Here is a 17,917-nt window from a genome sequence, read left to right as displayed (position 1 = left end):
AGACAAAATTCCTACAAGCCTCAGAACCACGAGTGATTCCCTTTGGGTCAAATTCCATCTCTTCTTTTGTGCTGCCTCTGTGCGTTATATCTTTTCAAGATGATATCTCCTTTTTGACTATCAGACAAATAGTCAAGCATCTTACACTACGACTACATTCATTCCATTTCAACATGAACCGTAAAGCAGCGGTACGCAACCCTTACTATGCTAAACATATTTTAACGTCAGCTTTTAACTGGCTACAGTCCTGCACTTAGCATGCCAGTCTTTTCTTATTCAGTCTCTTTGCTTTTTTAAATATCGGATTAAGGACCCCCCCCTTTTCTCCCCAATTGTACTTGGCCAATTACCCCATTCTTCTGAGCCGTCCTGGTCACTGCTCCACCACCTCTGCCGATCCGGAGAGGGCTGCAGACTACCACATGCCTCCTCCGATAAATGTGGAGTCGCCAGCCGTTTCTTTTCACCTGACAGTGAGGAGTTTTGCCAGGGGGATGTAGTGCGTGGGAGGACCACGCTAAACCCCCCAGTTCCCCCTTCCCACCGAACAGGCGCCCCAACTGACCAGAGGAGGCACTACTGCAGTGACCAGGACACACCCCCACATCCAGCTTCCCCCCCGCAGACACGGCCAATTGTATCCGTAGGGACGCCCAACCAAGCCGGAGATAACACGGGGATTCGAACCGGCGATCCCTGTGTTGGTAGGCAACGGAATAGACCCGGACGCCCCCAGATTAAGGATTTTGGGGAAAAAAAGAAAAGAAAAAAAACCGGGCAAGTGCACCTGTGCAAGACAATGGCCCAGTCAGAGCCTTCATTAGGAACTGGCTTAATTTTACAAAACATGGTCCAAATCGATTTAGAAGTGGTACAATAAAGTGCCATTGGCTCCGCATCCACTTTTTGAATTGAGAATTGAATTGAGATCATGCTGTCACAGAAAGAAAACAAACCTCTGTATTCAAAAATTGTGGCCCCTAAACATTAAGTTTATCGGTTACAGACATTGCTTGGCTTTACTCTGTGGTCCTACAAGGTGATAGCGCAGCTATGTACCTTATTAAGAGAAAACACACAAATTCACTTAAATGTTGGGTCTAGTGAAAATGCGTTTTTTCAGCAATTGGTACTGTTTAATGGCCATATGGGATAAGAATAGTACACTGGGGTCAAAGATTTATAGATTTGTTTGATTTATTTATCATAATGTACATTTTTCATTATGGCCTTGTAAGGAAAATGGCTCCTGAATTCTGGTCCTATGGAAAACCAGGACTTATGAGTACCTCGGTTATTCATAACAACAATCCCTTTAGAAATCCAAAGTCAGTTTGATTTCATTTGGCCTAATTTGTGGAAGTTATATGTTATGGAGACAAATAGTGATGCTGTAACATCGGTTGCCAGATAATGCTAGAATCTATAGCCCGTGTTAACATGATACGATGCGAGTGATTTATTTAATCTGTCCTAATCAGCTCTGCGTGACAACAAGTGACGTGAAAAATGACTTGCTTTGACTCTATATGAGCCAACTTTCTATGACTTGTTCCAATGGAAATGATATTTTTTGGCCCTTCGGTGAAAACTGGGTATTTAAAACTTGTTTATTTTAACGGATTCTTACTGAAATTTAGTGAAAATACACGAATTGCCTTTCGGAAACATCACTGCGTCAGTGTTTAGTAGGGTGTATCGTTCTAAGCCGCGACACCTGACCCACACTAGTTGAAAACCAACAGGCCAACAGCGAGTATGAAACAGAAGAAGACCAACACAGGGTCCCAGCACAATATACGTGATGGGTGGACTTCAGTGACCAGGGTGACGTTTTGTTTTGTCAGATGAATGGTTAGTTAAAGGAAAGCACAGCTAATGTATTCTTTCCTGTGATTGTCTATCCCGGCAGTCATTATATTGTGCGGCGTACAGTAACAAACGCCACCCGGCTGGGACCGAATAGAGGCTAAAGCAAACAATGAAAGCTAGATAAGTTTGAAATTTTAGTAGAGGTCTGTTGAGAGTGAGAATATAATGCTAATATTATTTGAATAATACATGGATAATATAATAATATAAACAATTTAATGGTTTTTTTTTTTTGGAATGAAAACCTTATATAAAAAACACACCATCCAAATGATAATGTTAGGTACTGTACATTATATACAACACACACTGCCCTATGTGAATTAAGAGGAGTTCCTGGACGGGCATATGGGCTCACATTTTCCAACATCGCTGGTGGTGTGCGAATGCCAGTGTCGCCGTCTTGTTTTACAGATGTCCTTATGTTAGCTTAAGTGTTTTCAACTGCTCTGTTGTGGGTTTTGCTTATGTTCATGTTTATGTTTATGGGTGATGCTTAATGAGGGCAACGAGGCAGGAAGGCCGTTCTTTGTGGTAACTGCAATCTGAGGAGAACTTTCCACTCTCGGGGCCAAAAACTCTTATATCTGCGCTCCAGTGTACTCGCCACACAGCAGAGAGCAACAGACGCATCCTCATCGTAAACAAAATGGCGTTCTCAACAGACCTCATGTAACAGAGTTTTTGCAGGTACTTTTAATTTGGTTTGTCTAAGCCGAGTGACTTGCCACTTCGGTGGGATTCGCCGTGTAGGGTGATGCAGTTCTTGTTGGATAATTTCGACCAATCAGAACATTGTTGGATACTGATATAGTATAATTTCCCACAACTGATATCGTTTGTATCACACTATCTGACCTACAGCAAACCAAGGACATCAACTACCACATGCAGGTAGAAACAAAAGCTGCAGAATTTTTGGACCCATTCATTCGTTGCTGAAAGCTTGTTTCAATTGAGAGCCATATTTGTATAAAATAGACCGTAAAGAGTGGAGTCGGTTGGTCTTCAATGGGCACTGAAGCAGATTTGCAAGCAAGCAGGAACAGCTGAATATGTGTCTGTGCCCGGATAAAGACAAAAACCAAAAAAAAGAGAGAGACTTTGATCCTGGTAAACACAGCGTCACTCGAACCGGGGGGGAGGAGAAAAACGCAAATAGTAGAGGATGTGAATGGCTTTCAGAAAACATGTCATCGAGCAGCAAGTTCATCTGAGGAGAAGTGGAGGAGGAGGAGGAGGAGGAGGAGGAGGAAATTAGTTCATTTTCTGTCTCTCTGCCCATCCTCCCTGCACCCTCCCCTTTTTTTCCCTAGCTTAGCCTTTCTGTACAGTATGCCATGCCTTGAATTTCTCAATTGCAAACACGAACACACACACACAGACACACACGAGTGCAAACTTTTCAGCATTGACTTGTATCTATGCAAACAAAGCCACACACATAAAATTCCCATAAGCATTAGCATGTGCAAAGAAAAAAAAATGTTTACACTATCATTTCACAGTAAACGTCGCATAGTAAACACTCGGCGGTAGATAAATTAAAATGTCTGCGCTTATAAAATCCTGAAATGAGTCAAATAATTTTATTTTTCATATATATATGGGTAAGCGAAGTGAATAGTCTCGATCCGAAAATCATATCGTCTGATCTTCGAATACAAGCCTCCTCATGTATGGAACAATGCTTGCATCAGAGAGATCTGGTTCATACTGGTTTCTACGCAGGCCTATGAAATAGCAGCAGTACAATCACAAGCGCCTTAAGAAACATCACGATCCTCCTGCAAGAAACGCCATTAGCAAATATTAGCGAAGGACTATTGCTCTGATTACAATAGATACTTTTACTTAGTTGTAAAATACGCAGCACGTTGTAAAATACGCAGCACGTTGTGCCTAAATCGCGGCGGAGTCGCCTCTTTTGTTGTAGCTGGTTTGCACACTTCTCCCACATGCGCCAGATAAAACGTGATCCTTCATCAAACCCGACCAGTATTTTTTAGTGAAAATGTCTCAGCTTCTTCAAGGTAAAAGTATTTCCTGTTTAAATCATAGTGAGCCACTAATTGCTTTTATGTGGGTCGTATTCACTTGCTGCACAACAACCCCTGAAGTTTAAGTAGTTTTTAGGCTCTCCGAGGCTTCTAAACTGTATTTAATTATTGCCTTTCTTGTCATTTTATGTGACCAAAAGCACTAACGGTGACCGCTAACATGTCTTCTTACTCGGAGCACGTGTTTCGTCAAACTGCCCGACACATACGGTATATTCCTCATTTCCGTGGATGCTCTGGCTCCCCGCACGACTTCTTTATGGACTCGACAAACAAAATTGTAAGCGCTCTCTTGACCCGAAAAGCCCAGCGAGTCTTTTATAAAACAGAAAACGGCACCGGTTACAGAATTTGGGTTGTGTGCAGGCGAAGCAGACACGTGTACAATAGGAAGGTGACCGTAGAACAAGTGTAAAAGCAGAGAAATAGCTCATAAAGGGCACGCTACACGGAAAGAGTGCCCATATCGGCAAAACAGAGAAGCAGAATCAAAAATCGGAAATACCTCGGGGAGTTTTTTTTTTCTTTTTTTTTTTCTTTTCTTTTTTTTTTGTGAACAGGACAGGTTAGTGTTGACCCGCAGATGAGTAGGCCATGGTGGCGGTGGAGGAAGAAGAAGAAGAAGAAAAAAAAAAAAGGCGGACCAGAAAGGAGACAAGAATGTATTTCCACATCCCTCTCGTTCGCCTGCAAGACGAAGGAAAGGCTGAGCGGTGTACTAGCGAGCAACCCCAACAGGGGCTGGGGCTTGAGAGCTTGTTTCTGGGCCATGCCCTCCTCTCTCCCTGCCCACTTTTGCCCTGCTGCCGAGAGAGAGAGAGAGAGAGCGAGAGAGGCAGAAAAAGAAATCATGGGGGTCACAAAAGCTTGCATAGGCAGACACACAAAAGATGTGAGGTTTCCCCGAATGGTGCGCAGAGCAGATAACACACAGAAAGTCCTTTGCTTTGATACAAATTCGGTTGTCTACCGGATAAACCCGGACTTGCACTGGGGAATGTTTAGAGTCACATGAGCACTGTGTCATCAAATCGACATCTCACTTAACTGTAGCCAGAAGGGCAGAGAGAGAGAGAGAGAGAGAGAGGGCGAGAGAGAGAGAGAGAGAAAAGCTGGAATAGAAGTGTCAGAGGGGAGTACTTACATGCTGTCTGGAAACAATGCCAAAAAGCATTACAAATTTATCCGGGCAAAGCAATTCGGTGCCAGGATATTCCCGATGCATTCGGCGCAAAGGAGAACAAGTTAAAGACTTCTCCCCGAGCTGTGCAGCAAAGCCTTTTGTCAGCAGTTGGCACCCATCCCAGGTAGTACATGCCTCAGAGTTCCCATTTTCGGTAGTCATTCCAGACGTCTTTAGCTGTTCTACACCTGCCTGTGTTTTTATTGTGAGTTGTTGCGGAGAAGACGGTTAAAAACACTTGATAATAACGATGCCGGCGAGGCGTGGTTTTTTTTACTGGGTTTGTAGTCGGTGAGTGAAAAGGCAAGCGCTCAGGCTCCGCGTACAAAGCCAGAGCCCTCCCGCCCGTGTTAACCCCGCGTCTCGAAGTTAAGCATCCTCGAGCAACAAGGTGTCTGGTTGAGACGTACGGGGAGGACGTACTGGCGAGCGAGGCGAGGGTCGGCGTCTTGGAGGAAACGTCAGCGGCAAGTCTAGAGGACTCGTGCTCCTTCGCCAAATAAATAAATGCGAGCCACCCAAAAATAATCCAGGGTCCCACCCCTGGAAAGGGGGTACGTCGCCTTTCGTTTGAAGTGTGCCCAACATAATTGCCACCGTGAGAGACTCTCCTCCATGTCTCCCCTCAGGCATTATCCAGGACAGCTTGCTCTGTGACGTCATTATCTTTTCAGACATTTTTTTTTTTAAATTATTCATTTTCCTTACATATAAATCCTTTCCGCTCTCGCACGCAGTCCTCCTCCTCCCCGGGACGATTCTTCGTATTTACCTGAAAGAAATTTGTCTTTCCCCACCCCCCCCCCCCTTTTTTTTTTTTTTAAATGAGCAGCAGACACAACTAGTTTCGGAGAATATGTCTATATGGCCGGGTTGAAAAGTACAGAGGAGGAGAGGAGCTTGCAAAAGAGAAAAAAAAATCCCGTTACAAATCTTTCTCTGTCTCTCTTCCTGCTTGCGAGCACTGAGCTTGTAAAAGTTTCAGCTGCAACGGCTCGGGCCAGCCTCCATTGGCACCGTTTCAAAAGAGTGCTGCCTGTTTCCAAAAAAAAAAGAAACGCAAAGGGACAGCCTGCGAGGGAGTGCTGGGTCTTTTCTGTCCCTCCCTCCCTCTCTTTTCTCCTCTCCCTCCCTCCCTCCTTTCACCCTCTCTCAGGGCAGTGCCCATTCTCAGGACTTGAGACTCTGCTCTCATGGCAATGCCAGCTCATGCCAGCTCAGCCATCAGGCATCTGCTGGTCGGTGTGGGGATACATGGGAGTCTGGGTCATACCCGGGCTGGAGGCTGGTCTCCGTTGCTCCATCGCCTCTATCTCTGTCGCAGACACACAAGACATGTGGACGTAAACAGACGAGCACACTCTCGGAGTATAGGAAATGCAGGCAACAGCCCTATTTCCTGTGTAGCTCATCCTCTATTTCAGATGTGTGTCAAGCTCTCACGAGGCTGAGTGCTGGTTGGGTTACAGTTCACACAAAGTTCCTGCTGCTGTGCCCTCATTTCTGTTCTGGGTGGCTCAGGGTTTTTTTTAAAAAAAAAAATTTTTTTTTACGTGCCACGATGTTGCCGTCGTGCCCTCAAACTGCGGTTTTACGGTTATTGTGTAAATGCTTAATTTTTCCCTTTCGGCTCTGCGAGTGTAAAGATGAATAACTTAACGTGAATAACAACCGTGTTTAATGTGAATTAGGCCCACACAAACCATGTCCACGTTCAGGCTTTGGAAGTAAAAAAAAAAAAGGCTTTCGATGGCTCCAGAAAATGTCTCGGTGGTGTCACTGTTTCACAGCATCCAAATCTCCCTGGTATTACGGTAATCTGGGAAGAGTGGGCCCCGCCCCTTTCATTAAAACGCGTTTGCTCGATTGCACATCTGTAAGAGTGTCATATAAGGACACTGTCCTCGGATAACTGTTATCACACCACAGTATCACACCCACCCTGAGAGCAAACAGTATTTGCCCGTTGGTTTTTTTTAGCTCGTTTTCCCTTTACTTAGATGCCATGTCTGTGGGGTTTCGTGCTCGAGGGAGCCGAGAGTGGCAGTCAGAGTTGATTCATTCTACTTTTCTTTAACAGACACCATATTTGACTCTAACTAAAATGTTCTTGACAAGGTAAAGCCCCGCTAATGTGGAACCTAAAGTATGTTAAAACAAACGATAAGAATCACTTGCAAATATCCAGGTCTGGTTGAGAAACAATGCCAGTTCCTGTGAGGCTGATCTACACGCAGTTATCTGAACTAGAAAAACATGGTTACCCTTAACCCAGCTATCTGTGGAATGAGGAGAGGGCTAAGGTTCACATAGCTGTAGTGTTAAAGGCCCACTGTAGCTGTTAATAAAGACAAATAGATGGCAGCACAAAAAAAAAAGCTGCTTCTGTACAGTTCTCTTTAGTTTATGAGATTAAAGAAGCAAATTTGAATTTAGAGGATGCGGCAAAGAGTCCCGTGGCGTATTAAACTAGTTGGATCTCATTTCTCGGCCCGAAAATGAAGTTTTTTGTGAACACTTTTCGCTTTCTTCCATTTGACTTTTCTTTTGTCGGTAAGCTATTCGTTATCAGCAAAGAAATGCGTGATTGTCAAAACTTAAATTGATTTATACATTATGAAATGGTCTTCATCCAATAATGTGCTTTGAAAAACCATACATTTCTCCCAACCTTATCCAAATGTCATCAGCTGTAATGATGCTTTATGACTGTGTGTGTGTGTGTGTGTGTGTGTGTGTGTGTGTGTGTGTGTGTGTGTGTGTGTGTGTGTGCACGTTTGTATTTGCCTGCAGGAACGTGCACTGTGTTCACCTATGCTACACAGCTGTGTGCATGTCTGCTTCTTGGTCTATGTTTGTATATTGATGGGGATTCAATTGGCCTTAATGGTCTCCATGGCGCCAGTAACCGAGGACATCCTCTCTCCACTGGGAGCCTCCATTTGCTGCCAGAACCTGTTTACAGTTGACTGTCTGCAATAAATGTCATTACTCTCCCACAACACGTTAGTGTTTTTGTTTTTTTTAGAGGACCTTCCTTCAGGTGTGAGGTTTCCTTCCTCTTCTATTGCTCCCTAAGAGTGTTCTTAGGTGTATAAGGGTACTGTAAATAACAGTAGATAATAGTATTATGTATCCTCCGCTGATGGTAAAGTGTCCCTTTATTCCATTTGAAGGGTTCTACTAACCAGGGTTAGGGTGGCCACTGTCTTGATCCCCAAAAGGAGGACAAAAACAAAAACCGGCAGACATCTGATTCAAAAGGCACAAAATGAAAACAATAACCTTTATAACAGTTACCAATCAAATTGAACCAAAACCTGCTTTATAAACTGACAGGATAAAATAAATGTTTTACTCACCAAAGAGGCCTACTTGTGATATTTGACCCCTTTCCTAGCTGCTTCCAAAAATTTCCTATTGGACAGGAATTTGTGGCACATCGCTACACTCCCATGAAAAGGTCATACAAGATTTGGAGCGCTGCCATGACACTATCCACCTCAATGTGGTTTCTCTCATATCTCCATGCTGTGCTCATCATTTAAAAAACTTATTTTGTGTGAGCATTGCTGCATGAGATTGAGAAAATGTAGGTGCTCACCTTCTTTAGGTTCCCGAGAGGGACATCAGCTTGGCCGAACAGTATGAGATACCTCTCCTCACTGCTTAGCGTAACTGTGCTTCTTTTGCTCTAGAGAACTGAGAAATCTCTCCACAGTCCTCATGTAGTCCATCCATGTCAATGTCTGTGAGATTACAGGCCTGGATTGCATCACAGAATTGTTCAAAGGGCACTGTGCTTTTGAGGCCCAGTTGGCTGTGAAAGCTCTGTTCAGAGAAGTCGTATCTGTCATTTATGTATTTCTTGGCCCTTTCATAGAAAACGGTGAAGTCAACCTGACATCGCTTAGCTAGATCTGAAGTAAGCTGTCGAAGTCTAGTGTTAGCAGCAAAGCCAACAAAAATTGTCCTTCATTCTTCTCCCAAGTTGGCCATTCAGATCACTCATTAGCTGATAAACTGAGGTGATGCAAAATTATTTGGCTTCCATTGCCTCAATACAGTCAGTGAATAGTTTCAGAACATGGCTGAGGAAGAGAAAGGCACATCACTCAGGCACATCACTGACGCTGTTTATGCCTGGCAATAACATGCATCTTGGGTGATCCAGTCACAAGTGGACAGCTCAAAGTACAGGTGTGAATACACCCAATGTGTCCTCAATGCGTTTTGAAATCCAATCACTCAGGCTACATTCGGAGGTGGCCTGTGACACATTTGTCCACATCACATTTGAAGTGTAAAGGCATGTGTCCCAGCCCATATTGAAGGACAACCTAGTCAAGGCGGTCGCCAAAGCCTGCTCTGGGTTTGTTTGTTTTTTGTTTTGCTTTGTTTTTTTGTTTTTGTTTGCCTCATCTGTAATTTCTGACACATATGAGACCCACAACTGTGGAAGAGCCCTCGCCCCTTTGCACAATTCAAGTTCAAGTTCAGGTTCAATTTGATGTATCCAAAGCAGCGCAGAGCCTGACCCTCTCAAACCCACTGGAATGATTAAATCCCATCGACCTCTCCTATCGAGCTCTCCTCACATCACGCCTTGCACAGTAGTTAAGACAGTCGGTGCCCTGCCCCTGCCAAACAGTCTATCTGGACCCCAGAACCCATTCCTAAGTGGTACACTGTAGTGCAACGGGCTCAGTAGATTTGCCCCGCAGTGACAGCTTACTTGTCAAGTGATGCCATCCATTGACCAACAGAGTCATTCCTCTGCATGGCATCTGATGTTTGGGCCATTGATCCGATAGGGCTCATGATCCTCTTGGGCTCTTCTGCCACAAACACCATCGAACGCCCTGCTGCCAGTGCCTTCTTGGATTTGAATTCGGAGTTACCTTCTCCTAGCCTTTGCCTAAAGAGACAAATATACAAGGCAGTAGAAACAGAAGCAGATGGTAATTAAATAAACTGAGCCTGAACCGATGTGATCGGTTTAAGCCTGACAGGGTTCAGGAATTACAAATTCTAGTGTTCAGACATTTACATTGTCCCACATAACAAGTAATAAGAATGAGTTTCAACTTTCCCTATGTATTTTGAGCACAAAATGATAGAAGGCAAACAATCGAAAACTGATGCTCCTAATTCAGTTAATTTTTCTCATCGTATTATTTTTCTCTTATCTGGCGCAAAATGCATTTGTTGCGTCCATGCCGTTGTAATAATGCGAAACTATTCACCCACAATAGACTATTTTTTAAATGCAATATATGAGGTCAAGAGTCTGAAGGCTTTCAGAAACATCTACATCATCATCATCAAAATAATAGCGTTTATTTACACAGCACTTTTAAAATACCTGTTGTGCTTCACAACAAAGTTGAATGGAAATAAAAGAAAATTTTGCAACGCGTGCTACGGGGAGGGTTCGAGATGAAGGCGGACACGGTTTTAGGTGATTAACACAGGCTCTATATAATAATGTCTTTCATTCGTTCACGGGCTGGTGCACGTTTGCACGGGCCGGTGCGCTGCTCTCCCACGAGCCACGCTCCCTTTCCCCGCTTGCAGCTGAGGCTAAACCACACCGCCTACTACAGTGATATACGTGTTTATTTCCATGTAGAGCAGGGAAGAGAGATTTGATCACAAGTTGTCACTTGACGCATGTGGAGACACATTCTAATGCCAGGTTACTTAGAGCTTGGCCACTTGTGCTTGGATCACCCAAAATGGATGTTAATGCTAGGTCTAAACAGCCTTACTGACATTGCCCTCCTCTCCAAAGCATGTCCAAAGAACTTTGGGACAGTCCTCCTCACCTAAACTCTGGAAGTAACTAGTCAGGATGTCTTTATGCATGCTCAATAATCCAGGTAAGGAAATCACAGAAAGTGGAATCAGTTGATCTGGACACAATGGTTATTGAGAGAAACCTTTCATCTCACATCTAAGTGACCTCTTCAGTCTCAACTGACTGCAGGTATCCCCACCCTTATAAACAGCACAGTTGCACAATGACAGAAAGTTTCTGGGATCTGTTTTTAACCTGTTGATCAGCAGTAATGAACATCACATTCAGAACACTATGGATTTTGTGGACAAGGTGAGGGACATCGTTATGGAGAAGAATGAAACAATGGTCTCTTACGTTACGTCTCTCTTCGTGTGTGTTCCTGTTGATGAAGCAGTGGAGGTGGTCCGTATGAAATTACAGGATGACCCCACCCTTAACAATAGGACCACCCTTAACACTGACAAAGTGTCTGTTCCTGAAGCTGTGTCTTCAGTCCATGTACTTCACATACAGGGGGCAGTGCTATAGGCAGAAACATGGGTGTGCTATGGGTACCCCAGTTTCAAGTGTAGTGGCCAACTTGTATATGGAGAAAGTGGAAAAGAGGGCTCTGATGTCCTATCCAGGGACACCACCTAGCTATGGGTTCAGATTTGTGGACAACACCTGGGTTAAAATGAAATCTAAGGACGTACCACATTTCACCGACCACATAACTCTGTGGACAACCACATCAAGTTCACCAGGTAGGATGTGAAAAATGACAGGTTAGCTTTCTTAGACTGTGACATTGCAATTGGTGATGGGGAATATTTGATTGTTGGTGTTCACCGTAAACCAACACATACTGATCAGTACTTAAGGTTTGACTCATCATCCGCTGGAGCACAAACTAGGAGTCATCAGGATGCTGAACCACCGAGCTGACAACATCCCCACCAACACAGCGGCCGGGGAAGGGGAGAAATCCCACATTAACCAGGCCCTGGTTATGTGTGGTTATCCTAACTGGGCGTTTGTCAAAGACAGGAAGATGCCCAAACAGTGCACCAGCCGATGGAGGAGAGGAGAAGGACAACTGCTGCCTAAGCATAAACCAGTGTTGATTCTGTATGTGGTGGGAGTGTCGCAACAGCTGAGATGCATATTTTCCAAACAGTGCATCTCAGTTGCTTTCAAACTCCAAAGCATGCTGCGCCACAAATTGGTCCACCCCAAGGATCATGTCCTCTGACACAAACGGAGCAATATAGTGTACGCTGTTAAGTGCCGGGAGGATTGTAGTGACGCGTACATTGGGGAAACTAAACAGACTCTGGTGAAGAGGATGGCACAGCACTGAAGAGCTACCTCATCAGGCCAGGACTCAGCGGTCTACACCCATCTACAGGCCAGTGGTCACTCTTTGAAGGATGACGATGTGCAAATCCTTAATAGGGAGGGACGCAGGTTTGAATGGGGAATCTTAAGAGGCCATCTATGTGAAGAGGGAATGACCATCCCTGAACCAACTGGGGGGGGGGGGGGTTAAGAGTAAATCTGTCGCCATTTTACAATGCTGTGATTGCAGCCATTCCCAAATCCCCAGTGAATAGTACACATTGCCATTGGGAAGTCATGGTAATTTGCATATGAAACCGGTCGTTGGTTTCGGTCGTTATGCCCCTGTATTGTTTGTAAGGGTGAGGATACCTGCAGTCAGTTGAGACTGAAGAGGTCACTGAGATGACTGAACGTTGTGTCCATGTGAACTAATTCAACTTTCTGCCACCAAGATTGTCCTTTTGAGCCAGTGTTAGTTATTGAAACACACTGCTGTGTTGTCCGTCGTTAACACTAGCATTGTCTGTGGTGGAAACAGACACTTTGTTCAACTCCAGACCAATTGTGTCTAACTTGGAAAGTAGCTGGTTGGGTATAGCTTCTGACGTTTAATCGCAGTCACTGTAAAAGTCGAGCAGCACATGTCAAAATTAGAATGTCTTGAGAACTATCGGAAAGCGCTTAGTTGCACCTTTGCATCGGTCGCAACAGAAAAAGGCCGATTGTTTCCTTTAATGTAGTCCATGTCCCTCGCAACCGAATGTGGGGCTAGTACGTTTGCACATAATGCTTTTGCCTCGGTTTTTCCACAAGTCATACCTTTAGCGACTGACGAGTCCTCATATATCTACCTGTCAAGATTGGTGATGTTTCATTGCATGGTATACTTTGACCAGCTCGACAGTGGATGTATTGTCATCAGCCGGAGTTGACGAACGAGTAAAAAATGAAGTAAGCGATGATTTACCAGCACAATGGGTGTTGGTCTTGTGCTTGTCATTCAGTAGCTCCCTTTCTTTGCTGCTTACATCAACGTTGGCCCGGCAGAGCTTGCAATAGGCATGAAATTCCTCCTTGGCATGTTTCGTAATGAACATGTGTTCTTTACACATGTTCTTACAGGGTTGTATACAGCTTTTCGTTTCGGCATTTTGACTGACTTAACTAACTTTAGGTAAACTGGACGAGAAGTTCAATGATCAGCTGGAACCAACGTTAACAACTCTGTTATTGCACTACATGTTTGGTGATTGGTGAGTGTTTACACATTAAACCAGTGAAATACAAGATCATTGATTTGATAGGTAAATCAGCCAATAACCTGCAAAATAATACTTTTTTGTTTTATTCCCCCCCCCTTTTTTTTTGGCTTTCCCCCCCCTCTTTTTCTCTCAAATTATACTTGGCCAATTACCCCACTCTTCCGAGCCGTCCTGATCTCTGCTCCACCCCCTCTGCTTATCCGGGGAGGGCTGCAGACTACCACATGCCTCCTCCGATACATGTGGAGTTGCCAGCCGCTTCTTTTCACCTGACAATGAGGAGTTTCACCAGGGTGACGTAGCACATGGGAGGATCACGCTATTCCCCCCTGCCCCCCAAACATGCGCCCCGGCCGACCAGAGGAGGCGCTAGTGCAGTGACCAGGACACAGCCCCACATTCGGCTTCCCACCCCCACACATGCCTAATTATGTATGTAGGGACTCCCGATCAAGCCGGAGGCAACATTCAAACCGGCGATCCTGTGTTGGTATGCAATGAAATAGACCGCCTCGCCACCCGGACGCCCCGCAAAATAATAATATTGACGTTGAAAATAACTGCAATCATAAATATGCACTTTCAGAGTGCCTGCATGCACCATTAGCCAATAAAAATGCAGACTTCTTTCACAGTAGCCAATAAGACACAGTGTAACAATGTGCGCCCTGGCAATCCGAGAGTGGTTTTATGAGTGCGCACAATTTTTATTCAATACCATCAAAAGGAGGAAAAATGGACGTTCGTCCAGATGTTGCGCCAGATGCCCGACAGAGAGCTGAACCGGACTGTCCGTACAAAAGCCGGACATATGGCCACCCTAACCGGGATGGAGGCTCCAGAGGGCCTTGTGACCAAAAAAGTGTGACCTCAGTTTGTGGTTAATCAGATTTGAAACAGTGCTTGACAATTTTTGGATACACAAGGAGGAACTTTTGTTTGGCTTCAAAATGTGTGTTATCTGCTTCTAATCTGTGCCTTACCTACAAATTTTTTTTGAGTGTTTCCAATGGAGGAGTGCGTGTATACTTAACAAGGGATAGTCATGGCCAACAGAAACAGAAATTCGACCCCTACGCTCCCTAGATGATAGCTACAGCTGATGGAGTTCAGCATTACATTGAACAGCAGAGGTTTCCAAAATGGGGTATGGAGACCACCTGGGGTTCTTTAGGGTACTCTATGGGGTCCCCTGCATATGAAGCAATTAATTTTATTATTCTTGTCATTTATCTGTATCAGTTGCTTCCTATCTCTGCAATCCTTCATGATTATGTTGACAATGAATGTATTTTCTAGAAGAAACCCCATATGTCCTGTGTCTCCCATACATAGACTCTACCTGGGTGCACCGCTCAGGAAGATGTGTACCCACCCAGGAAGATTTGAAAAAAAAAAATCTTATCAAGTTGGCATCACATTACATGTAGCTCAGTGTGCATTTGTCATGTGTTGTTGCACAAACCAGTGAAGCCTTTTAGCCCCTCCTCCCCCTCCCTTGCTGTCACTCAACATATATATATATATATATACACACACACACACACACACACACACACACACATGCACGCACACACACGTATGGAAACGAATCGCAGTTAAAGCGGCTGTAGACAACCCCCCCCCCCCCCGTGTTTCCAGTAATCCGGTAATGTTAATAAGTAGCCCCATCGATATCTGTTTCCCCCTAACCAGTTTGATACACCACCGGGACGCTTGATTAATCTTAACCTAACTTTAACTTAACTTCACCTTAACCCTAAGCTTAACTTAACACTTACCTTAACCTAATTGTAACCAATCGCTAACCTGTTTCCATGCAAACCCTTTCATTTGGCTAGGGGAGACAGATTTCGATGGGGGAACAGAGTTCGATACAACACCGGAGCTCGATCCATCAAATATCAAGTGTGAATGCCCGGCCGAGGTTCACTCTTGTTTTACCTCTGTTTCTATCACTCTCCTGTTCACCTTCTTTGCCTCCTCCGTCAACGGGGTTCTTTGTCTCTTGCTGGGTAGAGTTTCCACTGTCACTTCAGTTGTTCCAACATCCACCATTTCCGCTACTGGCGATAGCTACCGATCGCTACCAGGGAAAACAAAAGCGCTATCGTCTTCCTATTTTGGTTGCGCAATGGTTGACACAATTCCTTTGTGCCGTAATTCGAGCCTTCATTTTCCCGCGAGATCATACAATCTAAACACCGAAGGTGTTATTACTCTATAGCCATTACACTGTGCAATAAACATTTACTTCATAATGATAAGAAAGCAAACAAGTTGCCGACTGCCGCTTTAAGTAAACACACTAAGGGAGAGCCATGCTTCATGCTAATGCTATATTTCTCAGAAAGTTAACAGCTTTTTATTTTCCAAGTTGATAATAAAAACGCAACATTTAGCCATTTGTGTATTGGATGCATTGAGTCCTCAAAAAGAAAGCCTCCCCATATTTAATGTGTTGCAAGTTTTGATTTTGAAAACATCTCAGGTAACTTACTAGAGTAGCTTGGCTAGCTAGCTGGAAAAATAGCCATTGAGAGTCATATAAGCAAGAACTAGCTTGCTAACATGAGCAAGTTAGACTAATGTTACTCGCACTTCTTATTCTTGTTATCACTAATCATGCGCAATAAAGAAATTTATTGCAGAACCCTGCAGAACCCAGCCATCATAGATATTATCACAGTCCAGGCAGGCATTTAAAGTTCATGTCGATATATGTATCCCGATTGTAATAAAAATAAATAGTGCGTATACCGCACATCTTCTGTGGGAAACAGTGGTCCTAGCTCTAATTTTGGTTTCCTTTATTATCAGTTGTACTTGCTTGCTGGTGTTTTACCTTCATAATAATCCCACTCAGGAGAACTGCATTTAGTCAGGCTGTCTTCTCCTTTAGAGCATCACATCAGTGGAACTCAGTACCACAATCGATTAAAGTCCCCATCCTATTATTCATTTAAGTGTAATGTCAAGGATTGGTTTATTAAGAACCAACAATGTCAACACAGATGCTATTCGCACACACCTTTAACATGTTGTTTAACTGTATTGTACATTAGCTGTGTTGTATGTCTACTTTTATATATATTATTTTCTATATTATCACTATTCCTACATTTGTATATTCTGTATATATTTTGTTGTTTGTTTGCTCTTGTTGTTCTTGTATTGTATATTAACTATTTTGTATGTTTATTTATTTATTACTATTTTATTATCCTAGGATGCCTAACCACATCAGGCAAAGTGACGGCTGATGGAAACTGGCCTCATAGCTAACTCGGGTACATTTACATTTGTTTCGAACATTGATTAATGTACATTGTCCCTTCCCAAATAAACGTTTAAATAACGTTATAGTTGTGTCATTACCTTTGTAAGCAAGCCGCCAAGTCCAGTCCTTTGTATGAGCAAACTTGCATCCTCAGTAAACGTATATATCAGATTATTTCATTAACTTGGGGTTAGCACAGTGGGAGAATGATACAGGCCTGGTGTGATTAGACATTTTGCTCTACCTTCTTTTATCCTCCAGCGGTTGTGTAAATGGTTGGCCATTTATCTAATAATAAAAATAACAATAACAGTTTTCTCAGCTGGGGTCCCTTAAATCCAGCTCCATGGGCAGATATGTGTCTATTTGTTCAGCCTTGACATGAAAACAATCAGTAACTCAAGTTATAGATTCTGCTTCTTCCTTATATTCTTCGTGCTCCTTCTGGTTATTATTATAGAATAATTCAATAATAATTCACTGCTTGCAAAACAAACCTCTCACACCATAACTTTTGGCGGGGTTATTTTCAATAGTACGATGTGACCTTGCTGAACAACACATTACTAGCTTTCCATTATTCCATCAACACACCGAGAGGCTATTTTGGTCCTGAATAACATAATGACATTACTGTGAATGGAAAGGACACCTCCTGCCATTGTCTCATTTTCTTCTACCTTCTTTACCCTCGCTCTTTAAGTCTCTCGCTGTTTAAGTCTCTCTCTCTCTCGCTCTCTCTCTCTCTTAACCCCCCCCCCCCACACACACACACGCACTTGTCTCTTGAATGATCCTTCCCCGAGGGATAGATTCGTTTAACAGTGATTTTCCTGTTTCGTCTTCATTGTTTGCCCTTCCTGAGATATGGGCCCTCTCTGTGTTGATGATTCACCAGGCTTTACAGTGCCACCGGGGTCATGTCCTCACCGACGTGCTGTTTCAGCACTAAACTCATGGGTAAACTAAAATATCATCGTCATATGGCCCCTGAAACACGGGTCACCGCCACTGGAACGCCCTACCTTTATGTGCTTAACATAATTTCCCCCGGCTTAATGTTTGCACATCTGCTTCGAATGGTCCCATAACTTTGATTAATGTGTTTTCATTTCATTCAGGATTGTTGTT

This window comes from Lampris incognitus, chromosome 2 (assembly GCF_029633865.1).
Source record: "Lampris incognitus isolate fLamInc1 chromosome 2, fLamInc1.hap2, whole genome shotgun sequence".
In the NCBI taxonomy this organism is placed as follows: Eukaryota; Metazoa; Chordata; class Actinopteri; order Lampriformes; family Lampridae; genus Lampris; species Lampris incognitus.
The sequence above is the reverse complement of the archived record's forward strand: the minus strand, read 5'-3'. Positions refer to the sequence as shown.